We start from the raw sequence: 25,628 nt of genomic DNA on the forward strand, positions 1-25,628 counted from the left end.
GAAACAAACAAAGGAAACAGTCCAAGACCTGAAAAGGGAAATTGAAAAAATAAAGAAGACACAAACAGAGGGAATGCTGGAAATAGAACACCTGAGTAAAAGATCGGGAACTTCAGATGCAAGTATAACCAACAGAATGCAAGAGATGGAAGAGAGGATTTCTGGCATTGAAGATACAGTAGAAGATATAGTTTCATCAGTCGAAGGAAACACTAAAGCCAACAAAGTCATGAACCAAAATGTCCAAGAAATTTGGGACACCATGAAAAGACCAAACCTACGAATTATAGGGATAGAAGAAGGTGAAGAATACCAACTCAAAGACACAGAAAATATATTCAACAAAATCATAGAAGAAAACTTTCCCAACTTAAAGAAGGAAATGCCTATGAAGATACAAGAAGCCTATAAAACACCAAACAGACTAGACCTCCAAAAAAAGTCCCCTCGACACATAATAATTAAACAACTAAATGTAAAGAATAAAGAAAGAATACTAAGAGCAGCCAAGGAAAAAGGCCAAGTGACCTATAAAGGTAAACCCATCAGAATAACACCTGATTTCTCAATGGAGACTTTGAAAGCCAGAAGGACCTGGACAGATGTAATGCAGACACTAAGAGACCATGGATGTCATCCCAGAATAATATACCCAGCAAAATTTTCAATCATCATAGACGGAAGGAACAAGACACTCGAAAACAAAGCCAGATTTAAACAAAACCTATCCACAAACCCAGCCCTACAGAAAGCACTAGAAGGAAAATTCCAACCGAGGGAAGTCAGATACATACTCGAAAACACAGGTAATAGATAAAGCCACAACAGTAAGCCCCAAAGAAGAGAAGTACACACACATTACCACCAAAAATAACAGGAAAAAAATCACTGGTCATTAATATCCCTTAATATCAACGGACTTAATTCACCTATAAAAAGACATAGACTTAGGGAATGGACATGAAAGCAGGACCCATCTTTCTGCTGCATACAAGAAACACATCTCAAATTCAAAGACAGACACTACCTAAGAATAAAAGACTGGGAAAAGACTTTCCAATCAAATGGTCTTAAGAAACAAGCAAGGGTAGCCATCCTGATATCCAACAAAATAGACTTCAAACTAAAATCAATCAAAAGAGATCAAGAAGGACATTACATACTCATCACAGGAAAGATCCACCAAGATGAAGTTTCAATTCTGAACATTTATGCCCCAAACACAAGGGCACCCACATATGTAAAAGAAACATTACTAAAGCTTAAACCACATATAAAACCCCACACATTAATAGTGGGAGATCTCAACACCCCATTTTCACCACTGGACAGATCTCCCAAATCGAAAGTTAACAGAGAAATAAAGGACTTAACTGATGTCATGACCCAATTGGACCTAATAGATATCTACAGAACATTCCATCCTAACAAGAAAGAATGTACCTTCTTCTCAGCACCCCATGGAACTTTCTCTAAAATCGACCACATACTTGGCCACAAAACAAATCTCAACAGATACAAAACAATTAGAATAACCTCCTGTGTTCTATCAGACCACCATGGTTTAAAGTTAGATTTCAACAACAACAAAAACTACAGAAAACCTACAATCTCATGGAAACTGAATAATGCTCAACTGAATCACCAATGGGTTAAGGAAGAAATAAAGAAAGAAATTAAAGACTTCCTAGAGATCAATGAAAAGGAAGACACCACATTCCCAAATTTATGGGACACTATGAAAGCAGTGTTAAGAGGGAAATTCTTAGCACTAAATGCCCACATAAAGAAGTTGGAGAAATCCCACACTAGTGACTTAACAGCACACCTGAAAGCTCTAGACCAAGAAGAAGCAAAGTCTCCCAGGAAAAATAGACACCAGGAAATTATAAAAGTGAGAGGTGAAATTAATAAATTACAAACTAAGAGAATAGTACAAAAAATTACTGAAACAAAGAGTTTGTTCTTTGAGAAAATCAACAAGATAGACAAGCCCTTATCCAAACTAACCAAAAGACAGAGAGAGAGAATCCAAATCAACAAAATCAGAAATGAAAAGGGGGACATAACAACAGACATTGAAGAAATCCAGAGAATTATAAGGTCATATTACAAAAACCTCTACTCCACAAAACTGGAAAACCTAAAAGAAATGGACATTTTTCTGGATAGGTACCACATACCTAAATTAAATCAAGACCAGATAAACTATTTAAATAGCCCAATAACCCCTAAGGAAAGAGAAACAGTCATTAAAAGACTCCCAACCAAAAAAAGCCCAGGACCAGATGGTTTCAGTGCAGAATTCTACCAGATCTTCAAAGAAGAGTTAATACCAATACTCTCTAAATTGTTCCACATAATAGAAACAGATGGAACATTACCATACTCCTTCTATGAGGCTACAATTACCCTGATTCCTAAACCAAAGAAGGATGCAACAAAGAAAGAGAACTACAGACCGATCTCCCTCATGAACATTGATGCAAAAATACTCAATAAAAATACTGGCAAACAGACTCCAAGAACACATCAGAACAATAATCCACCATGATCAAGTAGGCTTCATCCCAGGGATGCAAGGGTAGTTGAACATATGAAAGTCCATCAATGTAATACACCATATAAACAAACTCAAAGAAAAAAAAAACACATGATCATCTCACTAGATGCAGAAAAGGCATTTGACTAAATCCAAAACCCCTTCATGATAAAAGTCTTGGAGCGATCAGGAATACAGGGAAGATACCTAAACATAATAAAGGCAATATATAACAAGCCAACAGGCAACATCAAATTAAATGGAGAGAAACTCAAAGCAATTCCACTAAAATCAGGAACGAGGCAAGGCTGTCCACTCGCCCCATACTTATTCAATATAGTACTTGAAGTTCTGGCCAGAGCAATAAGACAGCATAAGGAGATTAAGGGGATACAAATTGAAAAGGAAGAAGTCAAGCTTCCCTATTTGCAGATGACATGATAGTATACTTGAGTGACCCCAAAGATTCCACCCAGGAATTGATAAAGCTTATAAACACCTTCAGCAACATAGCAGGATACAAGATCAACTCAAAAAAATCAGTAGCCCTCCTATATACAATGGACAAAGAAGCTGAGAAGGCAATTAGAGATACATCACCATTTACAATAGCCAAAAATGACATAAAATACCTTGGGGTAACACTAACCAAGCAAGTGAAGGACCTATATGACAAGAACTTTAAGTCCCTGAAAAAAGAAATTGAAGAAGATGTCAGAAAATGGAAAGATCTCCCATACTCATGCATAGGCAGGGTTAACATAGTAAAAATGGCAATCTTACCAAAAGCAATTTACAGATTCAAAGCAATCCCCATCAAAATACCAACACAATTCTTCACAGACCTGGAAAGAATAATACTCAACTTCATATGGAATAACAAAAAACCCAGGATAGCTAAAAGAAACCTCTACAATAAAACAACTTCTGGAGGCATCACAATCCCTGACTTCAAGCTCTACTATAGAGCTACAGTAATAAAAACAGCTTGGTATTGGACGAATGGAATCGATTGAAGACCGTGACATTAACCCACACACTTATGCACAAATAATTTTTGACAAAGAAGCCAAAAGTATACAATGGAAAAAAGAAAGCATCTTCAACAAATGGTGCTGGCATAACTGGATATCAATGTGTAGAAGGCTGCAAATAGATCTATATCTGTCACCATGCACAAAACTTCAGTCCAAGTGCATCAAAGACCTCAACATAAATCCAGCTACTCTGAACCTGCTAGAAGAGAAAGTAGGAAGTAGTCTTGAACACATTGCCATAGGAGATCACTTCCTATTTATAACACCAGTAGCGCAGACACTGAGACAATCAATCAATCAATGGGACCTCTTGAAACTGAGAAGCTTTTGTAGAGCAAAGGATACGGTCAACCAGGCAAAGCAACAGCCTATAGAATGGGAAAAGATCTTCACCAACCCCACATGTGATAGAGGACTGATATCCAGAATATATAAGGAACTCAAGAAATTAGACATCAAAACGACCAACAATCCAATTGAGAAATGGGCTTTAGAACTAAACAGAGAATTCTCAACAGAGGAAACTCAAATGGCTGAAAGACATTTAAGGAATTGCTTAACATCCCTAATCATCAGGGAAATGCAAATCAAAACAACTCTGAGATACCACCTTACGCCTGTCAGAGTGGCTAAGATCAAAAACACTGAAGACACTTTATGCTGGAGAGGATGTGGAACTAGGGGAACTCTCCTCCACTGCTGGTGGGAATGCAAGCTTGTACAACCACTTTGGAAATCAATATGGCACTTTCTTAGAAAATTGGGAATCAATCTCCCCCAAGATCCAGCTATACTACTCCTGGGCATATGCCCAAGAAATGCTCAATCATACCACAAGAGCACTTGCTCCGCTATGTTCATATCAGCATTGTTTGTAATAACCAAAATCTGGAAACAACTTAGATGCCCTTCAACTGAAGAATGGATAAATAAATTGTGGCACATATACACAATGGAATACTACTCAGCAGAGAAAAACAATGACATCATATGGTTTGCAGGCAAATGGATGGATCTAGAAAAAATCATCCTGAGTGAGGGAACCCAGATTCAGAAAGATAAATATGGTATGTACTCACTCATAGGAAGATGCTAGATGTGGAACAAGGATGATTGGACTGCTACTCACATCACCAGTGAGACTACCTGGAAAACGGAATCCCAAAAAAGACATGGAGAAATTGATGAGATCTACATGAACAGCCTGGTCATGAGTGGGAACAATGAAGGGCGACGGTCGAGGGAAAGAGAGTGGGAGATCCTAGCTGGATCAAGAAAAGAGAGGGAGAACAAGGAATAGAAGACCATGGTAAATGAAGACCACATGAGAAGGGGAGAAAGCAGAGAGCTAGGGAGGCCCACGGAGATCCACAAAGATACCCCCGCAAAAGACTGCTGGCAATGGTTGAGAGACGGCAGAAACTGACCTACTCTGGTGATGGGATGGTCAAACACCCTGATAGTTGTGCCATAAGCCCCATCCAAGGACTGAGGAATCTGGATGCAGACATCCACGGCTGGGCCCCTGGTGGAGCACTGGGAGTCTAATTGTGAGAAAGAGGAGGGTTTATATGAGTGAGAATTGTTGAAGCCGAGGTTGGATAAAGTACAGGGACAAATAACCAAATGAATGGAAGCACATGAACTATGAACCAAAGGCTAAGGGGCCCCCAACTGGATCAGGCCCTCTGAATGGTTGAGCCAGTCATTTGGCTTGATCTGTTTGGGAGGCAGCTGTGCGGTGATGCCGGTTCATAGGCTCATTGCATGAGTTGGTTGTTTTAATCCTGGGACTTATGCAGGGATGCTTGGCTCGGTCTGGGAGGGGGGTACTGGACCTGCCTGGACTAAGTCTATCAGGTCATTCCTGGTCCTCGGGGGAGACCTTGATCTTGAAGAGGTGGGAATGGAGGGTGGGCTGGGGGGAGGGGGGTGAGAGGGGGAGAACAGGGGAATCTGTGGCTATTATGTGAAACTGAATGGTGTTGTAAAATAAAAAAATAAAATAAAATAAAATGTCAACCAGAACAGCCAATTTTTAGACAACATCTGGAGCCTCTCTTGAATTATGATGCCCTGTGTCAAATGCCCAGATGTAACTACTCCCACTGACTCTGTACTCACCTCTAAACATCCAAGCAGCCTTTATCTTGTCACTTCCTCACAGTCCTTCACCTTTTGCTAACTGGTGCATATTTCCTTCAACTCCTACAGACTGGGAAAGACATACAGTCCAGGAAGGCCATTTGCAGCCATTGAGGTGGAGGCTTCTCTATATCCTGGACTCCAGATAGAATCAGCAGAAGATACTTGGCACTCAGCTTCAAAACCGGTCTGTGTGATGCCTGTATGTGAACAAAGACTTAGTGAACCATGTCTGAGAGAGCCAGATCAGTCAGGAAGACAAGAGTAAATAATAATCCATAAAAAAGATGGGGACTGGCACACATTCTTATACACACAGGGTTCCCAATAGAAGAAGAGCATGCTTCATGTGTCTATAAAGCCCCAGGAATCTTCCCATGATGTACTTCCCTCATTCTCATGGAAATACACTTTGTTCAGTTGGCTGCTCCATTCAAATACTTGTGTGTGTGTGTGTGTGTGTGTGTGTGTGTGTGTGTGTGTGTGTGTGTGTGTGTGTGTAAGAGGAAAAAAGTGTGTTTATAAGAGAAAAGGGGAAATGGAATAAAATAAAATACGGGAAATTTTTTTAATCTCATCATGGAAGCTGCAATGTGAGACAATGATTCACACCGTAAACCCCTATGTGCATTTATCTTTACTTGCAAGTGTTCATTGCAAAGAGTCATTGGTCTGGTTCGAGGCCTTTGGTTTCCACTATCTTATCAATGCTGGGCCCTCACTAGGGCTCCTCCTGGATATCCTGTTGTTGACCTGTGTTTTAGAAATCTTGAGACTTTAGGTCTACAGACCAAGTCTCTTCACAAGCTTCAGCAGATCATAGATGGGGTGGATAGTGGGACAGGTCAAGGCATATCCTTGGGTCTGGGCCTGTGAAACTGTAGGATTGGTCTACCTGATGTCAAAAGGGGACAACTCTCCCATGCTTACCACTTCGGGACTGGCTCACACACACCTGCACTAACAAATATGGATCCATTGTGCTGCACTGGTGAGGTACAGGGGCTGCTCTCCCAAGTATTGCACTGGTGAGGGTCAGGTATAGCTCTCCCACTCTATGACCACAAAGACAGCTCTATCACTTGTCCCCAATATTGATGGGCATGGGGGAGGAGGGCAACTCTCCTCCAAGATACCACCTCAAGACAGATGTGTAACAGGGACAGATCTCCCATGCTCACAATTTTATTTATTTTTTTTTGTTTTTCGAGACAGGGTTTCTCTGTGTAGCTTTGCGCCTCTTCCTGGAACTCACTTGGTAGCCCAGGCTGGCCACGAACTCAAGAGATCCGCCTGGCTCTGCCTTCTGAGTGCTGGGATTAAAGGCGTGTGCCACCACCGCCCAGGCCAAAAATGTTTTTAAAAGTTTGAAATCTCCCAAGTGTGGGCTCTTAAAAAAATAAAAATTAGGTTAAATAATTCCTTACTTCTAGAGGGAAAGGCACAAAACAAAGTCTCTCTCTGACAAATAAAATCCACTCTCCAACTATGTAAGAGTTCGATTTTCAATGTCTGGATCCACTTACTATCTTCTGGGCTTCTCCAAAGGGCTTAGGGCACTTCTTCAGCTCCATCATCTGCAGCACACACAGCTTGCCTTCCAGGCTCAGGATGGCTCCACTCTATAGCTGCTGCTGTTCTTGTCAGTCAACCCGCAGTACTCACATCAACCACAATGATGGGTCTTCTGCTGCAATGTGGATGCACTTTCATCAATGCCTCTCATGGACTCTCTTCATGGTTCCAAGTCTCAAATTCTCTGTGTGACTCCTTTAATTTTAGACCTTCAACTGCTAGTGTACTTCTGCCTTCACCAATGGAATCTCCTGGCTTCTCACAGTGCCAAGTCTCAGCTGGAATCCATGGCCAAATCATGCCTTCAAAACCAGTACCACCTGGGTGATTCTCACACTATCAAATTTGACTGCCAGCATGAAATACAACTGCCTCTGGGACACAGCATCCGTGTGCCATCAGGAACCACTTCTCAGAAGATTTCAACTCAGCAATGCTGGGCTTTTTTTTGAGACATGGTTTCTCATTGTACTTTTAATACCTGTCCTGGAACTCATTCTATAGCCTAGGCTGCCCTTGAACTCACAGAAATCTGCCTAGCTCTGCCTCCTCTGTGCTGGGATTAAAGGCAAGCACTACCACCACTGAGGGCTGTTCTTTTTTTTTTTTTTTTTTTTTTTTTTTTTTTTTGGTTTTTCGAGACAGGGTTTCTCTGTGTAGCTTTGCGCCTTTCCTGGAGCTCACTTGGTAGTCCAGGCTGGCCTCGAACTCACAGAGATCCACCTGGCTCTGCCTCCCGAGTGCTGGGATTAAAGGCGTGCGCCACCAACGCCCGGCTGTTCTTAATCACCACTATTTCCTCAATTACAACCAACCAGCATCCAGTATGTCAGTAAAACAAAGGTTTCCCTTTAGCAGTTCAAATATTTTGTTAATCATAGCTGGTTATTCAGCCCCAGATAACCAGGGCCACAGAATCTTAATATAAAATAACAAATGGCTCCAATAGAGTCTTTAAACTTCCCTCTGAAACTTCACAAGCCATGCTCCCATCTTCTGCATTGCACTCAACATTCTTATATTCCTAGCTAGTATGGAACAGCTCCCATTAGGTAAACACTAAAAATTTTCTTACATAATATTTGAAAGTCCCTCCATAGTCCTCCTACAAAACAACATGGTCAGGTCTGTCAAAGCAAGACCTGACACCTGGTACTATCTTGTCTTAGAGTTTCTATAGCTACAATAAAACAACATGGCCAAAAACCAAGTTGGAAAAAAAAGGCTTATTTTGCATACACCTTCACATTTGAATCCATCATTGCAGGAAGCCAGGACCAAAATCAAACAGGAAGTGAGACAGAGGCCATGGTGAGGTGCTGCTTACTTCCTTATTCAGCCTGCTTTCTTATAGAACTCAGGGCCACCAGCCTAGGAATGTCACCACCCTCTTTGAACTAGGCCCTCTGCTAAAGTGAAACGTTTGTTTTACTGAGATACTGGATGCTGGTTGGCTGAGTTGAGAAATTAGTGGTGATTAAGAAGAGCCCTCGGTGGTGGTAGTGCTCACCTTTAATCCAAGCCCTCAGGAGGCAGGGTAGAATGCATGTGTAACAGTACATGACCAACAGAAAATGAACTCTGTGGCATATTTGGATGTTTCTTGTCTCACGATATCATGTCAAGGTGTTTTCCTTTTTTCTTTGTTGTTTTAATCTTTTTTGTTTGTTTTATATTGATTTTTTTTCTAATTTTTTTCTTCTCTCATTTTAGCCTACTAGTTTCTTTGACTATGTACAATGGCTACCACTTTACAGTTTTTTTTGTTTGTTTGTTTGGTTTTTTTTTTTTTTTTTTGGTTTTTCGAGACAGGGTTTCTCTGTGTAGCTTTGCGCCTTTCCTGGAACTCACTTGGTAGTCCAGGCTGGCCTCGAACTCACAGAGATCCACCTGGCTCTGCCTCCCGAGTGCTGGGATTAAAGGCGTGCGCCACCACCGCCCGGCCACTTTACAGTTTTTATGGGACTGAGAATGTGCAACCAAGTGGGTCTCAGATTTATCTGACTTTTCTCGGGCTCCTTTCATTCTTTTTGTTTGTTTTGTACAATCTAATGTGTTATTGTTTTGTTTTTTCTTGGTATGTTTTATTTTATTATTATCCCACAGAAATCTCTTTATTTTCTAGTGATAGAAAAGTTTTGGATTCTGTGTGTGTGTGTGTGTGTGTGTGTGTGTGTGTGTGTGTGTATGCATAACAGTCCTTGGAGGTCCAAACAGGACATTGACCCATGGAGATTCTGTTACGGCGGGGGTGGGGGTGGGTAGGGGGGTGAGGGGGTGTAAACTACATTTTATGATGTCTGTGTATTGAACTCTGACACTTTACAAGAGCAGTACATGATTTAGTCTGCTGAGACATCTCTCCAGTTTCTGCAATATTCTGCAATATCTGTTTATTGAAACATCCATGTCACTCCTAAGTTCTACCTCATTAAATCCAAAGATGCATCAGGATTCTGTATTCTTTCTGACTACAAGGGGTAGCATTTTGTTGCCTTCATCTGCAAACATGAGGTCATAAACTTCCTAAAATTTCGGCAATTATCAATTGCTGTCAAAGTCTTACATTCACTAAGTTATCAAAAAGAAACCTCTGAGTTAATTTCAAATCTTATTACATTTTAGAGACAAAAAGAACACTTCCACTCATCACTAATGTCCAAAAGCAAAGTCCTGTAGAAATTGGTGGCTGAGAAGAAAGTTATAGGAGACAATATAAAAGTAGCATACATGACACTGATAAACAACACCATTAGAAGAAACAGTGACGGTCATTAGCTAATGAATAATCTTGCATTGTATCCTAATAGTTGGTCCTGTACCAACATCACATTTGTCAGTTAAAATTTATGAAATGTGAGTCCGGGAAAATGTTTTCTCCCTTAACTTTTGAAGAGAATTTCTCTCTGGTCTTATCAAAATGATGTAGCACTTGGGGACAAAGATGCATGCCAGCAAGCCAGCACTGGAGGCTAAGATGGAGAAGCCCTCCACAGCCACCATGACCTTGCCCTTGGTGCTGTGGTAGACAGGGAGAAAAGTGACCCAGACACTGCAGAACAACAGCATGCTGAATGTCAATAATTTGGCTTCATTGAATGTGTCAGGGAGATTCCTGGCCAAGAAAGCCACAATGAAACTCCCCAGGGCCAGAGAGCCCAGGTATCCTAAGACAGAATAGAAAGCAGTTACTGAGCCCTTGTTGCACACAATGATGATGTGGCCATGCTCAGAGTATGTATCAATTTCAACTGAGGGAGGAGATGCACCCAGCCAGAATGCACAGAGAAGAATTTGGATGATGATGCAGATGGGAATGATGTAGGTTGGTGCCCCTGACACCAGGAACCACTTCATCCTTCGTCCAGGAGTAGTGACTTTGAAAGCCAAAACCACAGTAATTGTCTTGGCCAACACAGTGGAAACAGCCACAGTGAATGAAACTCCATATGTTATTTGCTGCAGGATACAGGTAGCTGAGTTGGGATGGCCAATGAAGAGCAAGGAGCAGAGGAAGCAGAAGATGAGGGAGATGAGCAGGATGTAGCTGAGAGTGAGGTTATTGGCCTTCACAATGGGAGTGTCTTGGTGCTTCACAAAGATCCCAAGAACCAGAACGGTGAATGTAGACAAACCCAAGGCCATACAGGACAGAGTCATCCCCAAGGGGTCATCAAAGGCCAGAAAGGTCACATCTTTGTACAGGCAGTGGGTCTGCTCTGCATTGGCATACTGGTCCTCAGGACACTTCATACACTGATCCATATCTGATGCAGAAAGCAAAAGTATTGTTAGTGCAACTTCAGCATTCCTTATGGACAGGCCAAACCAGTGTATTCTGTATTTTGAAATCTTTAAAACATCCACATACTTTATTGATAAAGATGTAGTTGAGACTTTTCTGAAGAGCATTGCATCCGTATCATAATGCCTATCTTCTTCAAGGACAAACACAGATCCTATTGATACACTATAATATGAATCTTTCTGTCTGGATTAGAAGTGATGCTCTCAAGAGAGATGGAGACTTGGTCTTATCCAGGATTAAACCTTTTATAGGTTTTTTTATTCCCATATGATCATCACCAAACACACGAGTAGCCAAGCAATAGCAAGTAGAATCGTGTGTGTGTGTGTGTGTGTGTGTGTGTGTGTGTGTGTGTGTGTGTGCAAGTGCATACATAAGTGAAAGCAGTAAATGAAAAATAGTGTTTGAAAATAGTAAATGAAAAAGAGCTCATGAGTTTGAGAGTTTTGTTGCATGTGATGTGTGGAAAATAGAATGAGGAGAGATGGTGTTTTTTTTTTCCATCACAGGCAATTTATTTTGTTCTATTCATTCACAGTTAATACAGAAAACACTTGGAAACATTTCCATATAATGTTTGACACAGAAATCATCAAATAGAAGTATACAATGTTGACAGGAGACAGTACATTTATAATTTATAACCCCAAATGTATTTATAAATTAGAAATGGAAAGATCTACAAATGAAATTATGAAGGTTCACCAAAGTCATTTAATCTGTCAGTTTCTCATTCATTTTTATGTCTTAATAATATTCTATTGTATGGATAAGCCACATTTTATTTCTCTCCAGTATTTGATAGCTATTTGAGTTGTTTTAACTTTTTTACTATTAGCAACACACTGCTGTAAAGCTTCATGTACATGTTTCATAGGTGCACATTTTCAGTAGTTTGAGGATATATTCCTAAGGGTAGAATTGTTGAGTAACAGAGTAACAATGTTTTGCATTTTGACCAACCACCATACTGTTTTGCCAAAGTGGAACACCATTTTAAAATCTCACCAAATCCTTGTTTTTAAGGCTCTGATTTTTGTACAAATGCATTCAATCATTCTGTCAGTCCAACCCAGGAAAAGTAAGCTATAGTTCAGAGCTGTTCTATTCCATTTACTAGAGAGGGTTGTTTTATAATGTATGAAATTCTCAAGAAAAATTATTTAAATATGATGCCCTTAGTTGTGTCCTCATCAGGGAATAGGGATAGAAAATAGTTTATAAAATGAATTAATCCTACTCTTAAGGTAGAAAACTCAATACATACATAGCACCGAGTAGTCTTGTATCTTATACCACCACCTTAGTGAGCACAGGACACTTGCTTACTTCCCTAATTTCCTTCTATATGAAACCTGTGTCAGGACCCACCCCCACATTTTCCCCCTGGGTGTTTTTGGGGAGTGAAGGATGAGAGGATTTAGATAGAATTATAGAGGAGAGAGAGAGAGAGAGAGAGAGAGAGAGAGAGAGAGAGAGAGAGAGAGAGAGAGAGAGAAACACAGGATAGCCTCAGAGGGGCCTAGATCCTAATCCACTATCTCAGAACTTTATTCCAAAGGGCTTTTTATATCAATGCCAAGGGAGGAGGCAAAAGACCTCTTTCTTACTAGATACAACTAAAGGTAGACCCTACAAAACAGCTAGTAGCCAGGCCTGAGGTCCAATCATCCTCTTAGGAAGCCATGCTGGTAAAGCAAGCTCAGATATCACTAGGAAACCTCTGTGGGATCCAACAGACCTGGGTTCTACTAATATACTCAATGGTGAAGGAGTTTTTGGTAAAACAGCATGAACAAGGCAACATGAGAACTCCCAAGTGAGAGTGGTAATACAGAATATTTGAATTGAGCAATAATACCCCATTCATAAGTTGTCATTTCCACCACAGCAAGTAAGTGAAATATGATTGGAATTGTGCTAAATTGTGGATAATAAGTGAGAGCAATGATGTGCTTCCAGGATTTTAAGTCATTCCATGAATAAAACCAACCAGCATTTATGGACAGCTATGATTGCATTTTTGGTTTGTTGTTCTTTAAGGGGCTGGAAAGATGGCTCAGCTGTTAAGAACATGGTCTGCTCTTACAGGAGGCCTAAGTACAGTTCCAAGAATATGTGAGGTGCCATATTACTACCTGTAACTCTGGTACAAAAGGCATCAGATGCCTCAGGTAGATGTCACATGGACCTGGCCCTGTATGGACTTACTACCCTCTACATATGCCTAATTCAAATATTCATAAACATAAAGATTTTGGGTTTTTTGGTATTTATTATTATAAATGCCCTTTATAGTGATTATCTTTAATTAATTTTATTACAATCTGTTTTTTAAACGTGTGTGTGTGTGTGTGTGTGTGTGTGTGTGTGTGTGTGTGTGTGTAAAGCACAAGCTGTCAAGAAGCCATTTGTAGGAATTGGCTCCATCTCATTCCAATAGACATCTTTCGATGAATTCAGGTCATCAGACTTGTGGCAAGAGATTTACATGCTAATTCTTCTCATTGATCCTAAATTGTCTTTTTGAAAAAAATTAGTTATTTATTATGTATACAGTGCTCAGCCTGCGTGTATGCCTGCACACAAGAAGAGGGCACCGAATCTCATTACAGATAGTTGTGAGCCACTGGGCGGTTTCTGGAAATTGAACACAAGACCTCTAGAAGAGCATCCCATGTTCTTAACCGCTGAGACATCTCTCCAACACCCTAAATGTTTTTTTTTTTTTTTTTTTTTTTTTTTTTTTTGGTTTTTCAAGACAGGGTTTCTATGTGTAGCTTTGCGCCTTTCCTGGAACTCACTTGGTAGCCCAGGCTGGCCTCGAACTCACAGAGATCCGCCTGCCTCTGCCTCCCGAGTGCTGGGATTAAAGGCGTGCGCCACCACCGCCCGGCCCTAAATGTTTTTTTTAACTGTTCTTTGCATTATACACAATGACTGTCAATAAAAGTCAAAAACAATTATTGACTCTCCTTTGAATTTGGCCATCTCCAAACCAATAGCGAGTTGACTTATATGGATTGTGTATGCGAAACTATCATTGGAAAATTGTGACTGTTTCTTTTCCCTACAAAACTATTTTATCAGCTTGGTGATGGTGGCCCACGCCTTTAATCCCAGAGGCAGGCGGATCTCTGGGGGTTCAAGGCCAGCCTGGGCGACAGAGTGAGTTCTAGGAAAGGTGCAAAGCTACACAGAGAAACCCTGTCTCAAAAAACCAAAAAAAAAAAACTATTTTATCTATATTATTGTGACATTCATTGCTACTGTGTACAGTAATCTTAAGAGGGACACCTGTCTTTCTCTACATCATGTGTCCACACTTTTCCCCATTTTTTATATGAAATCAAGTGCTGCCTCGTGTTTAGCTGTTTCTAGTAATTTTACCCACAGTTACTACTCTTTAGTCACCACAACCTACAATGGCATCAGTCTCAAAACCCTCTGAGAACCTGCCTCACATGGAAGTAACAGCATTTGCATCCTCCCAAAGTTTCCTTAGCAGGCTCCCATTGCAGCCTTATGTTACCACCCTGAATTAACATCTTCATGCTGTCTTCCCTACACACTTGTCAGCTAAATGACAAGACAAAGTACTAGCAATTCATCTAATGCTGTATAAAAAGCATGCCCACCACCACACAATACTTATTTACCATTCCAATATATGGTGACTCTGTGGTGGTATTGTGTTCCCAAAATATTGTGGACCCTAATAAACTTACCTGGGGTCAGAGAACGGAACAGCCACTAGATTCAAAGGCTAGAAAATGGTGGAACACATGCCTTTAATTCTAGCATTCCAGAGGTAGAAATCCCTCTGGATCTCTGTGAGTTCAAGGCCACATTGGAAACAGCCAGGCATAGTGACACACACCTTTAATCCCAAGAAGTGAGCCTTTAATCCCAGGGAGTGATGGCAGAAATCCTAAAGATATATAAGGCGTGAAGACCAGAAACTAGAAGCATTTGGCTGGTTAAGCTTTTAGGCTTTTTTTTAGCTCCAGTTCAGCTGAGACCAATTCTGGACGAGGACTAAGAGGCTTCCAGCCTGAGGAAACAGGATCAGCTGAGGAACTGGCAAGGTGAGATAGCTGTTGCTTGTTCTGCTTCTCTGATCTTCCAGCATTCACCACCATATCTGGCTCCAGGTTTGATTTTATTAATAAGACCTTCTAAGATTCCTGCTACATGACTCAATACATTTCTTTGTCAACAATATTTGTGGGCAGTGGCAAGAACAAATTGTGTAGGATTCATGACTTCATTGGCAGGAGATGACTGAACAGTTAAGAGTGCTTACAGCTCTGCAGAGAACAAGGGTTTGGACTCAGCATCCATGTGCAAGCTTACACCTGTCTATATCTCAAATTCAAGGGGCTTGTATGCACTATTTTGGCCTCCACAATCTCCTGCTCATAAACTCACACAGAAACACATAGATACACTCAAGGAGGATAAATGAATAACCAACAATTTACAAAGATTTGTGACTACAATCCAGTCTACATGTACCTTTGCAGGTATATAATGATCGGACAGATATAGTGTAGAATTCCTCACAAGGCTGTTTGATTTTTCAAAACACTTTCTTTTACAAAATACTACCAGCAATTATTTTACACTGAGTCAAAGGTGTATGTGAAGGCACAGGTTGTTATTTATAAGGACATTATTATTGATCATATACTTGTAAAACAAACTTAGGAAAGGAGTAGATTTTATTTGTGCTCTAAAAGGGCCACAGAACTTAGTAGGTCCACAGACATGCCCTAGCTCAACAGACTCCATGATAGAAGTACCACTCAGACTATAAAACTCACCACCTAGCAGCACCACCTGCCAAACTGAAGCAAAGGCCTAATCCATCATAGCCCTTATAGCTCTGGGAAAGTCTCAAAATGTACTAACTTTGCTATTTAGCATCTATGGATCTACTTTTGGCTCACTGTTCTTGGTAAATGAAGTATGTCAACCCAGAACATGGTTCTTTTGCTTCAAATCTCACCCTGAGAAAGGCTCAGTACTACACTGGGTTCCTGAACATCAACTGTAGTTGACATCCAGCTAATGATGACTTTATTTGGCTTGAACCTATGTCCCAGTAGTCTTCTGTGGTGAATAACACAGAGCAGTGCAGCCCCATTCCAGGCCCCTTCGAAAGTGCAGTGTGGATAGCAGAAGTCAATCAGTCTGAAGGATTTCTCCCTGTAGTCAACACTTACCTGTCTCATTGGAAATCTCATTTGCTGGGCAGGGGGTGCAATCAAAACAGCAGGTTGCCATTCCTTCTTGTTGGAATTTTCTGAATCCAGGGTGACAATCAACACTGCACACAGCAGAGGGTATCTGAGGAAAAGCAGACAGATGCTGGGCCAGGAGTTTGACTACTCCTTTAATAGTTATAGCATCACATCATGTTGAGAAGTTAACAAGTTTTCTTTCTATACACAACCTGAGTGAACACATTTCTTTCAGTACTTTGTACAAGGCCACACATGAATATGTGAGAACAAATTGATGAAATATTGAGGTGCTTCTGAACTACTAAAAGTTCAGGAAGACCTAGGAGTATATGTTGTGTGACCACTGGAATGCCTGAACTGATCACCCTACCCACCCATTGTATAGCTTAGATTTGTCAACTTGACACAAAGCAGAGATACAAGAAAAAAAGAGAAACTAAATTGAGAAGTTGTCTCTGTCTAATTGGCCTCTGGTCATGTTATTGATCTATTTATGTATTTGCTCATTAATTCTGGAAAGCACCACCATACTTGGTTCCTTTTCTGAATTTAATGGGAATGCTTTGAGTTTCTTTCCATATAGTACAATGTTGTCCATGTTTTGTCTTATACAAAGTTATTTTGTCAAGAAATGTCCTTTTAATTTTTCAAGGGATTTTTTTAATGTTTCTTTGTTTGCTTTCTCTAAAGGGATGCTGGACATTGTTCAACACCTTTTCTCCATCTTTTTCAATGAGCCTACAATTTTTATCCTAGCATATATTTATGTGACATATTATACTTGATTGATTTGCATATGTTGAACCAGCCTTACATCCCTTTAATAAAGTCATCTTGTGTATAGGGACTGATCTTTTTGATGTGCGGTTGAGACCTGTTTGCCACTATTTACTTGAGAATTTCTTCATCCATGTTCATTGATTAGAGTGCAATTTTCTTCTTTCTGACTCACTTTACCTAGAATGGTCTTTTTCCTGTACTGTAGAGAATCTATTCTTATTTATGAGTGCAGTAGCAAGACAGTATTGTTTGTTTGTTTCTTTGTTTTTTTAAAAAAAATTCCTTGTCTGTGTCCTTTGATTAGAGAGTGAGATTCTTCAAATTCAGTTATTAATTAAAACTATTTGGTGATTATTGTCAATTTGTGTTTTTGTAAGTTTTGATGTATTTCAAAACTTTGCTTTTCTGTCTAGTGATCTAGTGTAGTCTACACATTCCTGTGACATCTACTGTTTATTTTAATATTCAGTGTGAAGAAGTGTGAAGTGTAAAGACACTGTGGAATTGTCTTCCTTAGTGATGTTCCAGTAGCTATATATTCCTGCAATTTGTAGTCACCATTACAAGTTTTGCTATCTTTCTAAAATTAAGAAGGATAGCTTTGCTGGGTATAGTAGTTGAACTTGGAAATTTTGTCTCTGTTTTAAAAACATAATTGATACTCTCTCCTTTTAAACTGTCTATGAATAAAGCTACTGTGGTTATGATGGGGACTTGCAATGAAATTGACCTTTTCTCTTGTAACCTAAAATTCCTCTTCATTTCGCATAATTGAGATTTTAAGTAATATTAAAAATTCAAACTCTCCTTTTCTGAACCTGTCTGTTAGGCCTTCTGACTGCCTCCTGTATCTGGGTGGCCATATTTCCCCATCATTTGGTAAAATTTTGGCTGTCATTTTATGAGAAATACCTATGATGCCTGTAACATGTTGTCCTCCTCTTGTGCCTGTGCTTTCTTATTTTGGTCTTTTACTGATGTCCCCGAAGTCTCTTGTGTTTTCTTCATCCTTCCTTATTGTTTTATCTTTGTCAGAGTTTAAATTAAAATTTATCTGTCTTGTTTCAAGTCCCAATAGCCTGTCTTCTACTTGAGACATTCTCTTAGTAAGAAGTTTTAGACAGTCTGTTATTTGAATTGTTATGTCTTTCATTTTCAGAAAGTTATTATGAATTCTTCATTTTTATTGTACCTTTATTGAATTTTTGTCACATCTTCACTCAGTTTCTTATTATTTGCAAGTGTTCGTGGTCTAATTGGTTTGTCCTTAGAGGTTATTTTTATGCTCTTTGATTTCTGCAACTTTCTTACAATTATTATTTGAAGTCTTTGTTTAGTATGTCACTGAGTTCACTGTCATGTGAGCCTATGATTCTCCTGCTGCCTCACTGTTTGCAAGTGCCATTTCTGCTTAAAATTTGCATATCTAGAATACGATATATATTGTGTTGTTTTTAGTCCTCCCTATCCTTTTGGTTGATGTTTTTATAATGTTCAAGTTAGGCCTGATAGAAGCAGACTTGTGATTTCATTGCTGTCCTCTGATCTAGGGGAACAGGCCAGTAGCTAAAACTTTAACCCATTTGCTTTCTTCTTTGAGCATAAGTTTCTCATCACTGTAAAAATAAAAAATTAACTCTTGATTTAACTCTATCTGAGCAACTTGAGATATCATTTCAGATTAACTTTGCACACTTTCTATGTAAACCCCTTTCAAACTCAACATTGTAGTAGGCGATGTAGTTCAGATATTATGAAACCAGACACATCAGAATCAATACCTATATATATCTGGGGACACATAATGTGATATTTTATTTACAAATTTTCTCAAAGCCAAATTATTATGACTATGAGCGCCTGTCCAAACTGATAAGGAAACAATACAAATATTTTGTTTGTTCATTTGTTTGTTTGAATGAGTTATGCAAGAATTAAGGTGCAAATAAATTATCTTCTATTGAGGGGTTCCTTTAGAATTTATGATACAGGACAGTAGAGGTGGCTCAGCAATCTATCACACTTGCTGTTCAATCCTCCACTCCTACACTTAGGGTCAAATTGTATTCAGTTCCTCGTTATCTTAATTCCTCTCTGGGCATATTTAGATACCTCATACTCAAATGGAACACAGATATATACAGGCAAAACATCTACATACAAAAAATAGTCTAAAAAAAGTTATAATTAGTAAAAGATCTAAGGTGGACCATGAAAATGTGATATATTGTTAGAGAAGTGGGGAATTTAGGACATCCTGGTCAAAGTGCTTGAATAAAATTATAGAATATAAATTAATGATTTGCATAACTGTTCCTAGATCAAAATCTTTTCTTACAATTAGCTTCAGTATTTTCAGCATGCAGATTATAGATTCAGCAGAAGAGAAGAAAGGCAATGGGCAGCAATCGGAATGGTACCAAGAGAATATTGATAACTTTACTGGGAATAATATCAAACATTGGTCATCTAGTTTTATATTTGTTTATAAATCAGAGAGTTTCTGATACAATAAAATATATAATATGTGTGTCTTATATTTTAAAAAATTTATTTAAAAAATCATATTTTAAAAAACTAGAAACACCAACTAGAAGTTTAAAATTGAGTCTTTACACGACCATCCATCTAATTTCACTAAGTCACATGGAAACCCAAATGGCCCTCTTGACACTGGTGAAAACTGTGAGGTGTGCAACAGTACATTTTGGTCAGACCCACCTATCTAGTTCCTGTGGCCCACTCTATCATATCTTCATATAAATGAAGCTGTTGACCATATGGAAAATATCGCTTAAACTCTCCTATTTTCACCTTAAATCCAACACAATGTGGGAAATTAGAAATGTGGTAAATGCCATACTCGGCTTGCAGTTTTTCTTTCGGATTCATATTTATTACATCTCCAGCAGGATTAACAAAGTACATATTTTTCAGAAATTGGTGAAGCTGAAAGATAGACAACACTCTTCAATCTATATTACCTTATTTTAGGTCTGAAAATATGTTCTTATTTCATCCTAAGGTAAATTTATTGAAGGTGCCCAAGGGAGAAACTCAATGAAAGCATGTGAATAAATAAAGTCATTGTGTTCCTAGAATTTTAGTTCTCTCAGAGGAAACCCTCAAATATAGACACAGAAATACACACAAACACCAAATATAAATATGCACCATACAGACACACACACACACACACACACACACACAAACACTTCCACACATACACCCATGCAGAGGCACACACATAATAGAGACACACTCATTCACAAACATATACAGTAACACACATGTACAGACAGACCTAAGCAATCAAGTACTGACAGAGACACAGAAACACATAGGCACATAAAGATAAAAAACACACACAGAGAGACACATTGATAAAAAAAAACATTCACAAAGAGACACACACAACAAATATATGCTCATATACACAGCCACGAACAAACACAGGAGAGAAATATTCATACATGCAAAGCAGCACATCTATACACATGCATACAAAGTCACAGAAATGCACTGAGACACTCACAAAGACACAAACACAAAGACATACAGAAATCAGACGCAAGTATAATCACACACACAGGTACACAAGTAGATATTGAACTGAATCAGCACTATTTCCTGTAATATAGCTCTCAGAGAATCATCAGGGATATGGTCCCCAGAGCCTACAGTGGTGTCAGAATCAGATGAGTACACTTATACACAACATTCCTTATGACAAACACCACATACATGACAAATATTGGTTTCAGCATGTGAGAGACCCTTTAAGGATTATAACATTGATGACACCAAGTACCATCCATTGGAAGATACAGTACCTGTGAGCAGTCAGAATCCAGTTCTCTCAGAGTGTTGATTTGCTGTTTTTCTACTTGTTGAAGAACCATTTCATGGAGAGCATGGGCCATACCATACGCAGCATTGTATATATCATAAGCATCATCACTAAAGGCCATGTCAAAACTCTGTAGCATTAAGCGTTCTTGTGAGACGTTCAATAAGCAGTTCTCCAGTGTCTTACAGTTAGAAGTTGAGGCTTCACAGCTAAAGTACACCCACCCCAGTCCTGCCAGGAACATGTCTGTGTATTTGGAAGGGTTCAGTGTCTGAACAAAATTTTTGAAACCAGAAATCTCAGCATGGTGGTGTTCAAAAGCAAGAGTCCCATGGAATGTGTCAAGGGTGAAGTCTCTCTTACTTGTAGTGACATCCCACTGTGAGGTGGTGACCCATATTCTCTGTATGCCCTGTGATACCCACATTCTAAAGCACACAGCTAGAGTACTGCCTGTGTCACCATAAATGATAACAACATTTGTGGATGATGTCTCAATTTGGTTGTTATACACTTCAGGTCTTGACATGTATAATTCCATGTTGACTGGGATCACGATCACAAAGGCTAAGCAGACTCTTTGGACTTCACTCTCTCCTCTCAGATCTGAGAGAAATTGGAGACCCTGGTCATCATCTGAGATGGCCAGCCCAACCCAGTTCCAGTTGAAATGAAGCACCAAAGAGACCATGGCCAGGGCCAGAGCTGTGTCCTTGGGGGCCATCTGATACAGATTGGGAAACTGTTCACGATCACTCAGGATAGGATGGAAAGGTCCATAGGTGAGCTGAAGGACATAAAACACAGGGAGCAGCATGAGGAAGAGCAATGTCAGAAATCTCAATGAGAGCCCTGAGGTGTGTGAAGCACCAGTTTAAAGGACAGGAAGGGCAATTTTTCCCTATTACTACAGTTATACTACACTGTTAGAAACATGAAAAAAATCACTTTCTACAGTTTGTTCAAGGAATATCCCCTTGACTACTAATTCTTCTTCTCATCCATATCCCAAACAATGAATTGGGAATGTCCCATTGAGTGGCTGATTAATTACAGTTGAACTTGATTTACATTAATTTGAAGCCAATCTCCCCCCTTATACTCTCCTCAGCATCACGCTTAGCCAAACAATGAGAAAGATTCCATACTTTCCCACCCAAACAACCTCACCTGTGGATGTTTGCAGAACTGCGAAAAATGTGCCAGGCTCAAGGATGGTGCTAACATTGGTCCTGTAATCATTACACAGCATGGCCTCTTTTCTTTACAGATGTAGTTAAGGGGAAATATACGCCATTCTACAAAATTTTGAAATGCTTGTTTATCATGATCTGTGTCAGTGATGATGTAAAATGTGAGAGACATATTTGGTAGAAGATATAGATTCCTGTTGATTTCTTCCACTGCAAAAGCCAAAGGCAGAGCAAACTGGTAGTTTTCAGGTGCTAGTCTGAAAATAAGGGCACAGAATTTAGTACAGATAAGGCTCTATAGATGAAAGCTTTGTAGTTAATACAAGGATTATCATGCATTCGATGGCATTTTCAGATATAGCTTGACAAATTCCCCTGTGTTGTAAGGTTGGAAAAACAGCAGATGCTTGAGAGCTTGAAAAAAACCCAAAATGTTGATGAGAGTGGATGTCACAAAAATGAGAAATGTGTTCTTGTCCACTTTGACAGAGAATTTCATCTTGGCAATTTGAGTACCGGATGCACATTTGATAGATGATATGTGTGTGTGTGTGTGTGTGTGTGTATCTGTAGGAAGCTTGAGAATGCAGTTCTCATGGGGGCCAGAAGAGGAAGCTGGATCCTGCAGAGCTGGGATTTTAAGTGGTTTTGAGGTGCCTGCCAATATGGGTGGTTGAAACTGAACTCAGATCCTTTGAAAGATCAGCAAGTGCTCTTAACTTTTGACTTGTGTCTACAGCCCCAGTTTATTACTACTTTCTATATTCTAGATATTCTTCAGTCTAGTATAGCCAGTAGATATTTTTCCATCTATGTGGGCTGCTTCTTAACATGCTAATAACATTTTTAATGCAAAAAAAATAGTTTTACGCAATCACACTTGTTAAAATATGGTTTTATTTCCTGAGTTATTCTATATATTTAGATGTTTTCTTTATCAGATTCATGCTTTCTGGACTTACACTAAAAATTTTGGTCAATTTGGACTTGATTTTGGAACAAGACAATGGTTGGAAAATACTTCTTTTCAACCTCTGGTTGGCAAATTTTCCACTAGCATTTCTTGAGTAGGCTATGTCTTCTCCATTTTATATATGGGGGGATAGCCTACTCTTAAATTGAATTTTTTCCCAGAGGGTATTTTGATAATGTTTTTCTCTTCTCACAGTTTCTCCTGGGTCCTCCTCAACTACCTACCTACTTTATATTGTTTTTTTCTCTATTATTCTTTAAAAACAAAACCAAAAAGCAGAGAAAAATGCAGAGAACATCGCAAGGGGGTTTAGGGATTCAGCTTATTAGTAGAGCACTTGCCTAGCAAAGTGCAAGGCCTTGGATTTGGTTCTTGGTTCTGTAAAGAAAAAAAAGAAAAAATCATAAAAATAAAAATTAAAATAAACATCTAAAACCAAATAGACATCTCTTTCCATAAGTTGCTATGTGAAGTGTCTCTTATGACAATAGGTTTAGATATCAGTTTATGAGTATGGAGGAATATCATTAGAAATCATTTCACTGGCTTTTTTTCCCATTCATGTTTTGTTCTATCCCAGGTCTCTGGGATATCCTGATTCTTAGTCCTGGTCCTCATGGGGGATTTCCCCTCATGGAATGGGTCTCCAGCTGTGCCAGTCATTTGTTGGTCACTCGCACAATTCCTGCACCATCTGTACCCCAACATACCTTGTAGGTGGGACAAATTGTAACAATCAAACATTGAGCACAGCGTGGGGAATACTGCAGAAGAGGAAGAGGAAGGATTGTAAGACCCAGTGGTGTCAAGAGCACAACAAGAAAACCCACAGAATCAACTAACCTTGGCTCAGAGAAGTTCACAGAGACTGAAAGGACAACCAGGGAGCCTACATAGGATTGACCTAGACTCTCTGCCTGTTTGTTACAGTTGTGTAAATTGGTCTTCATTACACAGCAGGAGGATGTCTCTGACTCTGATGCCTGCTTTTCGGACCCCTTTCTCCTGTTGGACTTCCTGATCCAACCAAGGTGATATTTTATTTGTCCTATACTGCCGTGGGATAGTCTGTATGTCAAATGCTCTGATTGGTCAATAAATAAAACACTGGTTGGCCAGTGGCCAGGCAGGAAGTATAGGCGGGAATAACTGAGAGGAGAATAGAGCGAACAGGAAGGTGGGAGGAGATACTGCCAGCCACCAACAGGACAAGCAGCATGTGAAGATGCCTGTAAGCCATAGGCCACAGGGCAAGGTATAGATTTATAGAAATGGATTAATTTAGGATGTAAGAACTGGATAGCTAGAAGCCTGAGCATTAGGGCAAACAGTTTAAATAATATAAGAGTCTGCATGTTTATTTTATAAGTGGGCTGTCGAGCTGCGGTGACTTTGTGGGAGTTTGAGAGAAATTCTCAAGCTACACTATAATGTGATTTTATTTGTATGTTAATAGATAAAGTTGCCTCAGGTTCAGAGCTAATAGCAAGCCATAGCAAGAGCCAGGCATTGGTGGCACACACCTTTAATCCTGATCAAAATACAGACAGATCTCTGTATGTTCAAGGATACAGCCAGCATGGAGACACACACCTTTAATCTCCATACCAACCATAGAAGACCTGGAGGTCTGTATAGACAGGCAGTGATGTGGAGGTCATGTGGTTGGGTTTACAACCAATGAGAAGCACAACAGAATGTCAATAAAAAGACAGATACACAGGAAGTAGGTCTCTTGCTGAGGGGAAGGACAACAGCAGCAGTGAAGGGTAAGAAAGAGATTTTAGCATCAGCTCTTATCTACTGCTCTGACCTCTTGGGCTTTTAACTCTGCATTTGGCTCTGTGTATCTTATTTAATAAGACTGTTACATCTACATTTGGCACCCATGTGGTAAGAATTTATTAAAAACTACTTGGTTGGCTTAACTTGGCTGCCTGGTTTCCCACCTCAGCGGGCCCAGCTCCCTGCCTGGGCCTACCTCGGCCTAGTAGACCAACCATAGCTACAAGCGGTTACCAGCAGCTGGTGCTACAAACTAGTCAGGCCTGCTGGAGCTACCAGCCAGCTGCACTCGAATGCAATTGCAAATAGAGTTGCTTTTGGCTGAAACGTGAAGTATGTGGTCAGAGCTTAAGGAAGCCAGAGCCCAGGCTCAACTCAGTTCAAGCAGGAACATGTTGTTGGATTTAAGCTTTTACTAGAACTCGTGGCTATGCTTTTTTGCTTGATTCATTTCTCTCTCTCTCTCTCTCTCTCTCTCTCTCTCTCTCTCTCTCTCTCTGGATTCACACCGCAGATGCTAGGTAGCTAGTATGAAATTCCCTCACATTTGTACAGTTCTATGCATACTTGATAATTCAATTAAGATATCAGATAGATTTAGGGAAAAACTATTTAAAAGTGAATTTTTTCCAAATTAAAAAATATGGGTTTTATGTGTATATTGGAAGAAAACTGGACTTTGTTTGAAAAC

General features: G+C 39.6%; 1 pseudogene; it reads right to left on the reverse strand.

The window, feature by feature from the left end:
* Positions 1–10,146: 10,146 nt before the first annotated feature.
* On the reverse strand, positions 10,147–21,776 carry LOC143271621 (vomeronasal type-2 receptor 116-like; annotated as a pseudogene).
* Between the last annotated feature and the right edge of the window lie 3,852 nt (positions 21,777–25,628).

This window comes from Peromyscus maniculatus, chromosome 1 (genome assembly GCF_049852395.1).
Source record: "Peromyscus maniculatus bairdii isolate BWxNUB_F1_BW_parent chromosome 1, HU_Pman_BW_mat_3.1, whole genome shotgun sequence".
NCBI lineage: Eukaryota > Metazoa > Chordata > Mammalia > Rodentia > Cricetidae > Peromyscus > Peromyscus maniculatus.